The sequence below is a fragment of the Dermacentor andersoni genome, chromosome 10, assembly GCF_023375885.2.
Source record: "Dermacentor andersoni chromosome 10, qqDerAnde1_hic_scaffold, whole genome shotgun sequence".
NCBI lineage: Eukaryota > Metazoa > Arthropoda > Arachnida > Ixodida > Ixodidae > Dermacentor > Dermacentor andersoni.
Genome location: NC_092823.1, coordinates 25,213,981 through 25,226,070, shown reverse-complemented (window position 1 = coordinate 25,226,070; position 12,090 = coordinate 25,213,981). Strand labels below are relative to the sequence as shown.

General features: G+C 46.0%; 1 protein-coding gene across 1 annotated transcript in view; it reads left to right on the top strand.

The window, feature by feature from the left end:
* Positions 1–9,530: 9,530 nt before the first annotated feature.
* The window catches only part of LOC126519172 (acetylcholinesterase-like), a 55,076-nt gene continuing 52,516 nt past the window's right edge, over positions 9,531–12,090 (top strand). Inside the window, exon 1 of the mRNA XM_050168786.3 lies at positions 9,531–9,619. The gene's annotated coding sequence lies outside the window, so the exon portion shown is untranslated. The remainder of the gene's footprint in view (positions 9,620–12,090) is intronic.

Below are 12,090 nucleotides of genomic sequence, written 5' to 3'. Positions count from 1 at the left end.
CCTCTAACAGTCCCTGGGCATCTCCGGTTGTCCTCGTTAAAAAAAAAGATGGCTCCATTCGGTTCTGCGTCGACTATCGCCGCCTTAACCGAATAACGCGCAAGGATGTCTATCCTCTGCCGCGCATCGATGATGCCTTGGACTGTCTGCAGGGAGCGGAATTCTTTTCCTCGCTGGATTTACGCTCCGGCTACTGGCAAGTGCCAATGGCAGAGGCCATTGATGGGCTATATGAATTTACTGTCATGCCGTTCGGCCTCTGCAACGCGCCTGCCACTTTCGAGCGAATGATGGACGCCATTCTTCGAGGGCTGAAGTGGAAAACGTGCCTCTGCTATTTGGATGACATTGTGGTTTTTTCCACCGACTTTGCGTCGCACCTCAACCGCCTCGAGCAAGTACTTGCGTGCCTCACCACTGCAGGACTGCAACTAAATTTGAAGAAATGCCACTTCGGTGCTCGTACGCTTACTATTCTCGGCCATGTAGTGTCAAAAGACGGTATCCTTCCGGACCCCACAAAACTTAGCGCCGTATCCGCGTTCCCTAAACCAACCACCATGAAAGAGCTTCGCAGCTTCATCGGCCTGTGCTCATATTTCCGACGCTTCATCCGTAACTTTGCCTCTATCATTGCCCCCTTGACGCAGCTTCTCACCGGCAGTTCTGACCTATCAGCCTGGTCCTCGGCGTGCGACGATGCATTCCAAGAACTGCGACGCGTTCTCACCTCGCCTCCAGTGCTGCGACACTTCGATCCCTCTGCTCCAACTGAGATCCATACGGACGCTAGTGGTGTCGGGCTCGGCGCTGTTCTTGCACAACGCAAGGATGGCTTCGAAGAGTACGTCGTCGCGTATGCCAGCCGCACCCTTACCAAAGCCGAGGCGAACTACTCGGTTACTGAGAAGGAATGTCTGGCCATCATTTGGGCTATCGGCAAATTCCGTCCTTATGTGTACGGGCGTCCATTTGACATCGTGACCGACCATCATGCCCTATGCTGGTTATCTTCACTAAAAGATCCGACTGGTCGGCTTGCCCGTTGGGCATTGCGCCTACAAGAGTACGACATCCGCGTTGTTTATCGCTCAGGCCGAAAGCATTCAGACGCAGACGCTCTATCCCGGTCAACCCTGCCCTCTGGTGCTGTCCACTCGTCTATTTCTACCTGCGGTGCCTTCGCCCTCAACATTTCGGACATGCCGTCAGAGCAGCGGAAAGACCCATGAATCTCTTCGCTTATTGACTTCCTGTCCAGCCAGTCGCCAGCACCGACCTCTCGGACGCTTCGTCGCCAAGCCACGCACTTCATCATTCGAGATAACCTGCTGTACCGCCGCAACTACAATTCCAGCGGCCGTAAGTGGTTGCTTGTTATACCCCGACACCTACGCTCCGACATCTGCGCCACGTTCCACGACGACCCACAATGCGGCCACGCTGGTGTATTAAAGACATACTCTCGCCTCCAGCTTCGGTACTACTGGCGCGGTATGTACCGTTTCGTTCGCCAGTATGTCCGGTCATGCCACCTATGCCAACGACGCAAGACGCCACCTCAACATGCCACCGGCCCCTTACAACCTTTACCATGCCCCGCGCGCGCGCTCGACCGCGTCGGCATTGACTTATACGGTCCGCTTCCCAACACTCCAAGCGGCAACCGCTGGGTTATTGTTGCTATCGACCACCTCACGAGGTACGCTGAAACTTCAGCCCTAGCATCTGCCACAGCAAAAGACGTCGCCAGTTTTATCCTGCAAAACCTGATTTTACGCCATGGAGCACCTCGCGAATTACTGAGCGACCGCGGTCGCGTTTTCCTCTCAGACGTCATTGCAGCATTGCTCAAGGAGTGTCGCATCATTCACCGCACTACCACGGCATATCATCCTCAAACTAATGGGATGACAGAACGTTTCAACCGCACCCTTGGTGACATGATGGCCATGTATGCTTCATCTGACCACTCGAATTGGGACCGCATTCTACCTTTCGTCACCTACGCTTACAATACCGCCACGCAAAGCACCACTGGGTTCTCCCCTTTCTTTCTCCTTTACGGACACGAACCTTCATGCACTATGGACACGATTCTACCTTATCGGCCAGATGCCTCGGAGTGGACGACTGTTTCTAGAGCGGCTGCTTACGCCGAAGAATGTCGCCAGCTCGCTCGTTCGTTCACATCCCAGGACCAGTGGCGCCAAAAGCTTCGCCACGATTCATCCACTACGGCTACGTGCTTTGCGCCTGGCTCGCTGGTCTGGTTGTGGGTGCCCTCTACTCCTCCAGGCCTTTCCTCCAAGCTGCTCTCCAAGTACCACGGTCCTTATCGGGTACTGAAACAAACATCCGCGGTCAACTACCTCATCGAGCCAATTGAAACGCCTTCCGACCAGCGTCGTCGGGGCCAGGAAATTGTCCACGTCTCCCGGCTCAAGCAGTGCCATGACCCCCCTGTGTTCCCCTGTCCTTAGGTCGCCAGGATGGCTACCCTTTCGGTGGGTAGTGATTGTACTGAAGGCACTGGGCAGTGGGCACGGTGCTGGTGTGCTTGTGAAAAAGAAGAAGACGACGAGAAGTGCTTGCTTCCCTGTTACGATATAGCGCCGACCTGTTTTAAGCCTAGCGCTACAACCTATAACTAGTGACCCTTTTGCTAGGTGAACACCTCCGTTGCAATTTATTTATTTAGTACATACTGCAGACCACATTGTGGTCCTTGCAGGACGGGCAGACAATTAGTACAAGGTATATACAAGATACGTCCGTATACATTCATAAGATCTATAGACTTTACAACGATATATTGCTTACAGAAACACTTAATGAAACACAAGAACACATTGATTTTATTACGTTTTGTAATGTGTTGTCATGATTTCCTTTCATTGTCAGTGCTGCTAGGCATCCTAATACCTAATTAAAGAGCTTCTGCAGATGTAAAGAGTTGATTCAAAATTTCGGAAACTTTTAATCACTGCAGCTATAGCTTCTTTTAATGATAAGCTCTTTCTTCATTACAAAATAGGGGTTCCTAAATTGGTTATTCATACCTATAAATCACCCTAGCTGGATTAAGATACTTTTCAGAAATTGCTCGAATGTTTATTATATTTAATCAAGTCAGAATAAGAAGATACTCTTTGCAGATACAAAACATTAATGGTCCATCTCAATTAATGAAACGTTCTGGAAAGCGTTGTGGTTATTCATAGAAACACTTGTTTGTACCTTTGTCAGTGCCGTGATGTTTCAACCTTAGTCTACAAGATAACGATGCTCACATGATGTGAAATTTTCAAGAAGTATTCTGTGTGTGCGTTCTGCAACTTAAAAGGAAGAGGTCCGAACACTGGCCAAAATGATTTAAAATAGTTATTTGCATTTTGGCTCCCCCTTGTAGTCTTGTTCACAAGGCTCCCGTGGGGTTCACAAGGCTCCCGTGGAGGAGCCAAAACGTAAATAACTATTTTAAGTCATGTTGGTCGGTGTCTGGACCTCTTCCTTTTAGTATGCATCATCCCGACCAGACGGGCTTTTGTCATACTCTCGACTTCATGCAGTCTGCAACTGTACAATGCGCTCGTGTTGTCCACTTCTCTACTCTTGTGTCCTGTCTGCACGCCTCACCTTTTTTGCATAATGAATCCTTAGCAACTGTCTATACAATGTACAATGGGCTGCAATTTTTCATAAAATCTTAGGTGGCCAAGATACACTTGGCGTGGTAGCATTGAATGGCCCAGCACTGTTGAATAATTCGTGATGCTATGTTTAAATATTCATGTGGTGTCAGTTTGCAATACAATAGTACATAATCTATTTACGTTTGGTTTTTCAGGTAGCTCCCTATCATGCACTGCCATCTCAACAGTACCATGGCTTTGTGTGTGGATTCCTTCCCTTTTGAAGGCCACCACTGCTTGCACAGCATCACAGCCTGCCTGCTTTGATCTTGCGGAAGAAAATACAAAATGCCTATTTTTTGAAATGCGTGCATGGCTCCTCGCAACACCACCTGCCGTCGGGGTGTTAGGGCTTCTTGCAGAGAAAATATTTGTAATGATGCCTTGTGTGTGCCGTGGTGGCTAAATGTTGGCCTCTTTGCCTGTGTGAAAATTTCACACTTACGGATACTGTTAAGGGTTCCTGTATTATTGTTATTACTTACAGGTTCCTGTTAAGGATTCCTGTATTAGAAATTTTTGTTTCATTATAAAACAAAAAATACAGTTGAATTGCTGCTTTGTGGGATATGCAATATTCAGCTGAAGGTGGTCAGCAGAGGTCGAACAAGTGTTATATCAGGTGGAGAAATTTTTTTGAGAAGGGGACTTCTTCGTTAGGGTAACAACTGTTTTCCTTGGCAGTGTTTATATAGTTCACTTTTCTTCACTTTATGGACATCCAGCAAAATGAATGAGTGCATAGGGAGGGTGAGGCAAGTTTAAATGCTCAACATGGGGATTTAGTTGGGATAGCAAGGTGCGTAGAAGTAGGGGAGTTTGGCAGGTTGCTGACACCAATTTCTATGAGTGATCTTGTTGTTTGTGTCTATGTCGGTTATATAATGCGAGGCGTCTTTTCAGGCCAGAAATTTTGAAAAAACTCCTTATAGTTGTGGAAATTCAGCACGTGCCCCTGGGGCTACCATAGGTATGTGTCACTGTGGCCATTGGTTATAAGCACTTGGGGCCACTGCGTAGATGCTGCTCTTCAATGAACTTTTTTGACACAAACTTGTGTATGTACACTGGGTAGTGCCACTGCATATGTGCCACTCTTTAACGAACCTCTTTGATGCTGACTTAGGTCATGGGGCATCACAACAAGAACCTACGTAGTGACATCTGTGTATGCATGTAAGTGTGAGCTGAAATTGTGTGTTTGGATTTTCTTTCCCTGACGATGACTAGTCCCCTTGTTGAATTTACTTCAGCCTGAAATATCACCTGTTTGACTGCTGTTATCACATTATGCCCATTTTGCTGTGAACTTGTCATGTTCTCTAGCTGGCAAGCTTGAATTTCAGGTATTGTACAGTGCTAAGGAAATTGATTCAGAGTGGGTGGTACTACCTCGGCTTTTTCTTTGCAGCTGCGTGTTACATGAGAGAATAAGTTATACGTAGATGTCGATAGAAATAGCATAGGTATCCAAAGGTACTTTCATAATGTTCTAGATCATTGGTGCTGTCTGGCCTCCTTGCATCATTCTTTGTAGCATGCTTGTTTACGTGCAAAAACAAATGTGGCCTGTTCTAATGCATGCAAGGACTGCCCAATAGCTCATGATGTTTTGAGCCACTCAATTTCAGTCTTGGCTGCAACTTGTGGATTTTCAACTGTGCTGAAGCTTACAACATGCTTGAATTTCCTGTCAAACTGGTTTGCTTGTTTCTATCCAATTTATTGAATTATTCCACTTTCGTTATGCTAATAGTCATTGATTGTACTGTCATGCTGGCACGTTTGATTCTGGAACTGCAATAAATTTGCAGACATTTTATTGCTTTGTCATAATTTTCGCGCCTCGTTAGACACAATCTACTAAACACACACAAGAAAACTCCCTTCAACCTCGTAAAATTCCCAAAAGGCGCATAATAAGCTCCCAGACCTACCTGTAAAAGCTCCAATAAAGAGCTAAATGCACTCCCAAAACATCTGTTTAAAACTCCCTTAATAAAACAGCTCCCTAAAGCTGTAAAAATACCCTCCCAAACATTCTCTTATATATTCCCATAAAAAGCAAAAATTGAACTCTCACAATTAACCATAAGTGCTCCTTTGAGCAAAGCTCCCAAAATATGGGAACAGTTGCTCCCACGTTTACACCTAAGCACTCCTACAAGGAGGCAAAGTAATTTCCCAAAGGTCTCCTTCAACACTCCCTTAAGAAGCCAAACGTTTCCGAAAATATGTGCGTAAGAACTCCCATCGCTTCTCCTATAAATTCCTATAAGGAGCAAAATAAACTACCCATGTCAACTTGTAAAACCTCCCAAAGCCCCTCATAACAACTTCCATAGTGCTGGTGTTCAAAAGAGTAATAAAAAACTCCCAACGTTCTCCATAAAGACTCCTGCAACCGCTCAGGGGTTGGTGTTCAAAGGAGAATTAAAAAACTCCCATAATTCCCCATAAAACCACCAAACACAAGGGTGTGAAAAAAAACTCCGTTCGAATGGTGGATATCGTCCTCCCTTAAGGGCTTGAGTTATGCAACGAGGCCAAAATTCCCTAAAAGGGTCAAACCTGTTTACAGTGTAGTGGGAATATAGCCCCGGCCTCCGGGGTGCCAAACGGGCATGCTTCCGCGACTCGATAGCGGCTCCACTGGTTGACTAAATGTGCGCCTAGTGCGTGCTTCGTTGGGCACGTGACGGCGCAGCCAATGGGTAGGAGGAGGCGCCACGTCTAGAGCATGCAAAATGAGTGTATCAAATAAAAACCGTTATTCTCCAATTGGACGCCGTTGAGCGGTTTTCCAAGTTACGAGTTCCTCGCGGGCAAGCGATGCGTTGAGATGCTTGGCGCGTTTGCATTTCGCATTACCAAGCCGCAGGTAAAATGCGGGCGAGAATTTGCGCGGACAAGGAACGCGCAAAAGAAAGAACATTTCACCAAATCGACTTTAACGATTTCGCATTCCCACTCCTAAGCAGTCTTAAATGTCTCTACCGAATTTTTTTATTGCGACAGCAAATATATTGACACTCCACACGCGTTTCCGCCGTCGCCGTCATCGTACTGTTCCGTATAAAATCCAAGTGCGCTAACATCGTCGTCGCGTGCCGCAGGCCATACGTACGAGTGAAAACGTGTGAGGGTGAGCCCATGATGACGTCTCCATCTCGCACGCTCGAGGGACAAAAGCTCAGGACACCTAGTGGAGGGGATAGAAGGGGTTGTTCTACTCCGGCGGCTGCTGCGTATGGCGTGGCAGCGGGGGCCCTATCTTGAAAGCCGTCTGTAATGGAACAAGTTGCGAGCCGAGTGCTGATAGCTTAATGTGCGCTCTGCATTCGCCGCTTACTTCGTGCTGAAGCGAGAGGCAGGACGAAGGTGTATTCGCTCGCTTCTGCTGCCGTGCTTTTTCCAGGGTTTTGACATCGACTTTCCGCGGTCTTTGAGTAAGAAATGTCCATATTTGCATGTCGGTGTGTGACACCATGCTTTTACAAGTTTATACATGTTAAGTTTATACAAGTTTATACAAGTTAAATATTATACAATATTTACAAATTTATACTGCCGATAAAACTACTATCCTTACTTTTTATAGGTGTCTACTAATTTTCTATCGCTATCGATGCTTCGCCGTTCGGACGAAACTGCGATATTTTTCGAGTGCGTAGGTGATAGCACGAAAAGGGCTCCAAAGAGGAATATTGCCGAAGAAGAGCGATTTAGCCTTTTTTTTTTCTTCTCTCAGGTAGCACCGAACAACAGAAACAAAGAAGGGCGAATAGAGAAGCACTGTGGAAAAAAAAAAGGTTTCAGTGCAGCTTCCACGACCCTGTCACACATTGAGAGCATGGGTCATTTTTATAACGTGCTATTTTCACTGCACTGGTCGGGAACTTCATTGTGCATCATTCAGATCTCTCCACCGGCGCTAGCTTGTTCGGCTGGCAGCGCTAGCCGTGCTGCGTGCACAGCTACGATTGTGCGCAATTAGTGTCGTGATTAGTACTCCTGCTGCACCAATGAAGTAACCACGGACATTCAATTGTCCGTTGACATGTTCTGCCTTCTAATCTTCGTCGAGTCTTGCGTTGCTATATATTGACACGTGTACTCGTATATATTTTTCGGCTGACCACTCTTCACCGTCTAAGAAATGTTATCGCGCAGCGCAGGACGCGCCTGCATGCATCGCGAGTTTCTGGAATGTTATCGATAATTCTATCCACTGTCTGTTGTCGCCGAACCTCGTGTAATCTGATTGAATTATGCGCGACGCGAATGGTGTAGGAATTTCTGAAATACACGCGGGCACCAGCGATTACTCTGGAACGATCCATGGCTGATATATGAAAGCTGACGCGCTTTTACCCGCTGATGAGATTTTCTATGATGGCTGACTGCGTTAAAATTAAACTCTGTGGTTTTACGTGCCAAAACCACTTTCTGAATATGAGGCACGCCGTAGTGGAGGACACCGGAAATTTCGACCACCTGGGGTTCTTTAACGTGCACTTAATCTAAGTACACCAGTATTTTCGCGTTTCGCCCCCATCGAAATGCATCCGCCGTGGCCAGGATTCGATCCCGCGACCTCGTGCTCAGCAGCCCAACACCATAGCCACTGAGCAACCACGGCGGGTCGCCGACTGCGTTCGCCGCTATCGTTGTGCTTTAATAGCAGCCTGTATTTGTGGGCACAGTTTCGCCCAATAAAAGTTAGTTTCGTCATTCACAGTATTTCCACTGTGTTCTTTGCCGTCACTATTACGTGACAATATGAATAAAAGAAAAAGTAAACGTCACACGATCATCTCAAATGTTCAGATGCTACACAACCATAAATAATTGAAGGTTTTCTTTGAAGAGGTCTTAAACAGAAGAACAACAAAAAATAAGCGTCAAAGAACTTTAATATACTGCCATTTCCTTCATGTCATTTCAATGAAAATAAATATTATTTAACAATAGCGCGAATGGGACAAGAGCTTCTCTATGTATAGTGAGAACAAACAATCAGCAAAAATGAACTGCAAGATTATATATGGCACTTGCGCTATATTTTAAAACAAGCTATTTGCATATGCACAAGCTATTACCGCATTTATATATACTACCCCGCTGCTTGGGCATCAGGTTCGGCACACATTCATCTTGATGCACCACAACGAATATAAATTTCGTATATTTTTAATATTCCCTTTTTGGTTTCTTTTCTTGGTTTCAAGGTTTCAGTAAACGAAATATGGCCCTCCCTGTGAAGGAGCAAAAGTTGTGTTCGCTTCAAGAAAACTGGCCGAAAAAGTTTACAAGCGGCGTGACATCCGGGTCGAAGTGTAAGGTAGTGTGGTCCTGTACCTTACACGCGGCGCATGGAATGTGTTTCGAAACTCGTTATTTCTACCATTCAGGTGCATCTTAGTAATTTAGAAATATTGCCCCAAAGTGATCAAAGTGTAAAGGTTGGGCCACTAGACGTATTTTCTTTAACCAGTATTTTGAGGGTCGCCTCAAAGTCTCCAGTAGAAATCCCACTTAGTTTACCTACTATCCCACAAACCTCTAGGCAACGGGCATGCCACCAGCGCCAAGTTTTGTCGCTGGATGGATACTATGACATTCCGGCGAAACATGTTTCAACGGTGGGAACTCCATTCTCTCGCGCTATGGACGCAGTAGCGGAAGGCGCCGTCTCTCTCTTTTCTTGCTATTCCCTGCGGTAGACTAATCTTATATCAGTTGAACCTCCTCGCACAAGCGGCTTGTGTTCCACGGCCACGTTCTGTTGCAGCATACTTGTTATCAACCACCCGCAGCCCACGTGCTATCTTTTTCTAAATAGATTTTTTTTTGTTCTTGCGCTGTATAGCCAACATTGTGCTTTGGGCTTCACGGACATCAGACGCTCTCCTCGGACGGCGGTGAGTACTAGACGCCAAAGCGACGGCGGCTCTGCCTCTCGGTCGGGAAAGTGCGGCAAAGACGTTCTGTTGTGGCACAGTGGCTGCTAAAGTTTAGGTCGGTCTTGTTTGTGCAGTATACGGTGAAACAGGCAATTACTGTGAGCATTGCTGTCGGTTGCTCTTGCCGTTTTCACTAGAGCAGTAGTGTTACTGTTTTCTATTTTTACCCCATGAAATATGAAAAAGAATTATGCCCTTATTGTCGCCAATATTATTTGTGCTGTAGGGCTCGAGTTGTATTATTTTTGGCGACTTTTCCTTTGCCTGCAATTCTGGGCTTGTGGTGACTGTTGGGTGATGCTTGCCGACGAAGCAGCGCCAGTAAGCGCCAGCTCCTTTCTCCACAAAAGTATTGTTTCCTGCATAACGGATTCACTCATTTAATTCAGTTCTGCTGCTGTAGCTGTTCGGTATGTGACCACCTGGTCATTCCTCCGGAATGGTTACGTTCCACTGTGGTGTATAGATCATCATCTTCGTCGTCGTCGTAGTCGTGATCGTTATCATCATCACCATCAAGTATTTATGTCGTCTCCGGGAAGAAGGTCTCTCGTTACGATCTCCAATGGCCCCTGTCTTGCGCTAGCTCATTCCAACTTGCGCCTACAGATTTCTTCATCAGCCCCTCCCCCCTCCCCCCTTAGTTTTCTGCTGTCCTGACTACGCTTCTCTTCCATTTGCATCTATTCTGTCACTCTAATGGCCATTGGTTATCTGACCTACGCGCTACAGTGCGTCCCCAGCTCCATTTTTTCTCTTATTGTCTTCAGGAATATCGGCTATCCCCATTCGCTCTCTGACCCACATCCCTCTATTTCTGTTTTTTAACGTCACGCATACAATATATTTTCGCTGTATCGATCTTTGCGGGTCCTTAACTTGTTCTCAAGCTTCTTTGTTAACCTCCAAGTTTATGTCCCTATGTTAGCACCGACAGCACACAATGATTGTGCACTTTCCTTTTTAACGACAATGGTAAGCTTCCAGTCAGAATGTGCTAATACCTGCCATATTCACTCCAACCCCGTTTTATTTTCCGATAATATTCTTCTGCAGGCGTAATTTTTAGTTGCGGGGCCACAGCGCATCTACATTATCTACGATAGACATGCCTGTGCGAAACTGAAACAGCACTTGAGTCTTAATAGGGCAAATGTTTTACAAATTGCGATCTGCTGGCGTAGTGCAGTGATAATGAACTGGGCTTGGATCAATAGGTCAGACTATCGAATACGGATAGTGGCATATTTGCCTTAATTTTATTGCTTTAAAACGCTCTTTCTTGCTTTGCGTATCCTAAAAGATATATACGTCAGTCAGGCACCGCGTATTTCTAGCTCTACAGCTGGTTTTCGCTCCAGTACCTAGCGCCTCCCAGTATGGCGCGCCTGCTCAATGGCCCAGCATCCTGCGCGCGACACTGTGGCCCTAATCTGGCATGACACTGGATACTGGGTTTTGCACTAGAGCCAACACGACCTAACACATCCACCAAATTATCTCAGGTTTATCTAGTGAGCGTGCAGGTGAAGAGTAGACTAGTGAGTTTTCCAGCAGGGTGGAACAGATTTTTGTGTTAGTAATGCATTTAAAGATAATAACAGTGCGCAATGATAGCGGTAATCCTGCGTTTACCTTCAAAGTTTCAGTTTACAATTCCTGCACTGCTGAAAAGAAGAAGGTCCACGTATTTCATATCACAAAGACACATTTCTCCCACATTATGCCTGCAAACTTTCCATAACTTTCGGCACTCGCAAAAGGAGAACTAAAGTACAAGGCAAGGTTTTAGGCACATTGTTAACCAAGCAATGACAAATTCATGACGCTTTTAAAGGCCAAATACTATCTTTCCGCCCCTTGGTCTACCGGAAAGCTCCGTGGAGTAGCGATTTATTAGCAAGGCGTAATTCACGAAAGTGAGGTGTTCATATTCGGGTAAACGGGTATAGCCAGTCCGATATGTACGCCTTCCTATTTTTGGTCTTCCCAATTATTCAACTGTTGAGTTCTAACGCTCACCATACCCACTCATCATACCGTACCCGCCCTAGTGCAATATTCGCTATGGTATCGGCTACAACTCCGAGGGCACTGGATTGAATCCTGGCCGCCGCTGCTGCATTTCGATGGCGGTGAAATGCAAAAGCGTCCGTGTACCATACAACGGGTGCACGTTAAGAAACCCCATGTGGTCACGATTATTATGGATTCCCTCACTAGGGCCTGCCTCATAATCAAGTCGTGATTGTAGCAAGTGAAGCCCCGGAATTTATGGTTTAAGTTATGGCATTTATTATTCATTAATAATTATGAATTTATGACAGTTAGATATGGTAAGTTCATTTACTGATACGAATGCGGGTGTCAAAAACCGAACTTGCTTAGAGAAAGTGCAGAATCCACAAGGATGGGGAAACAATGGAGAA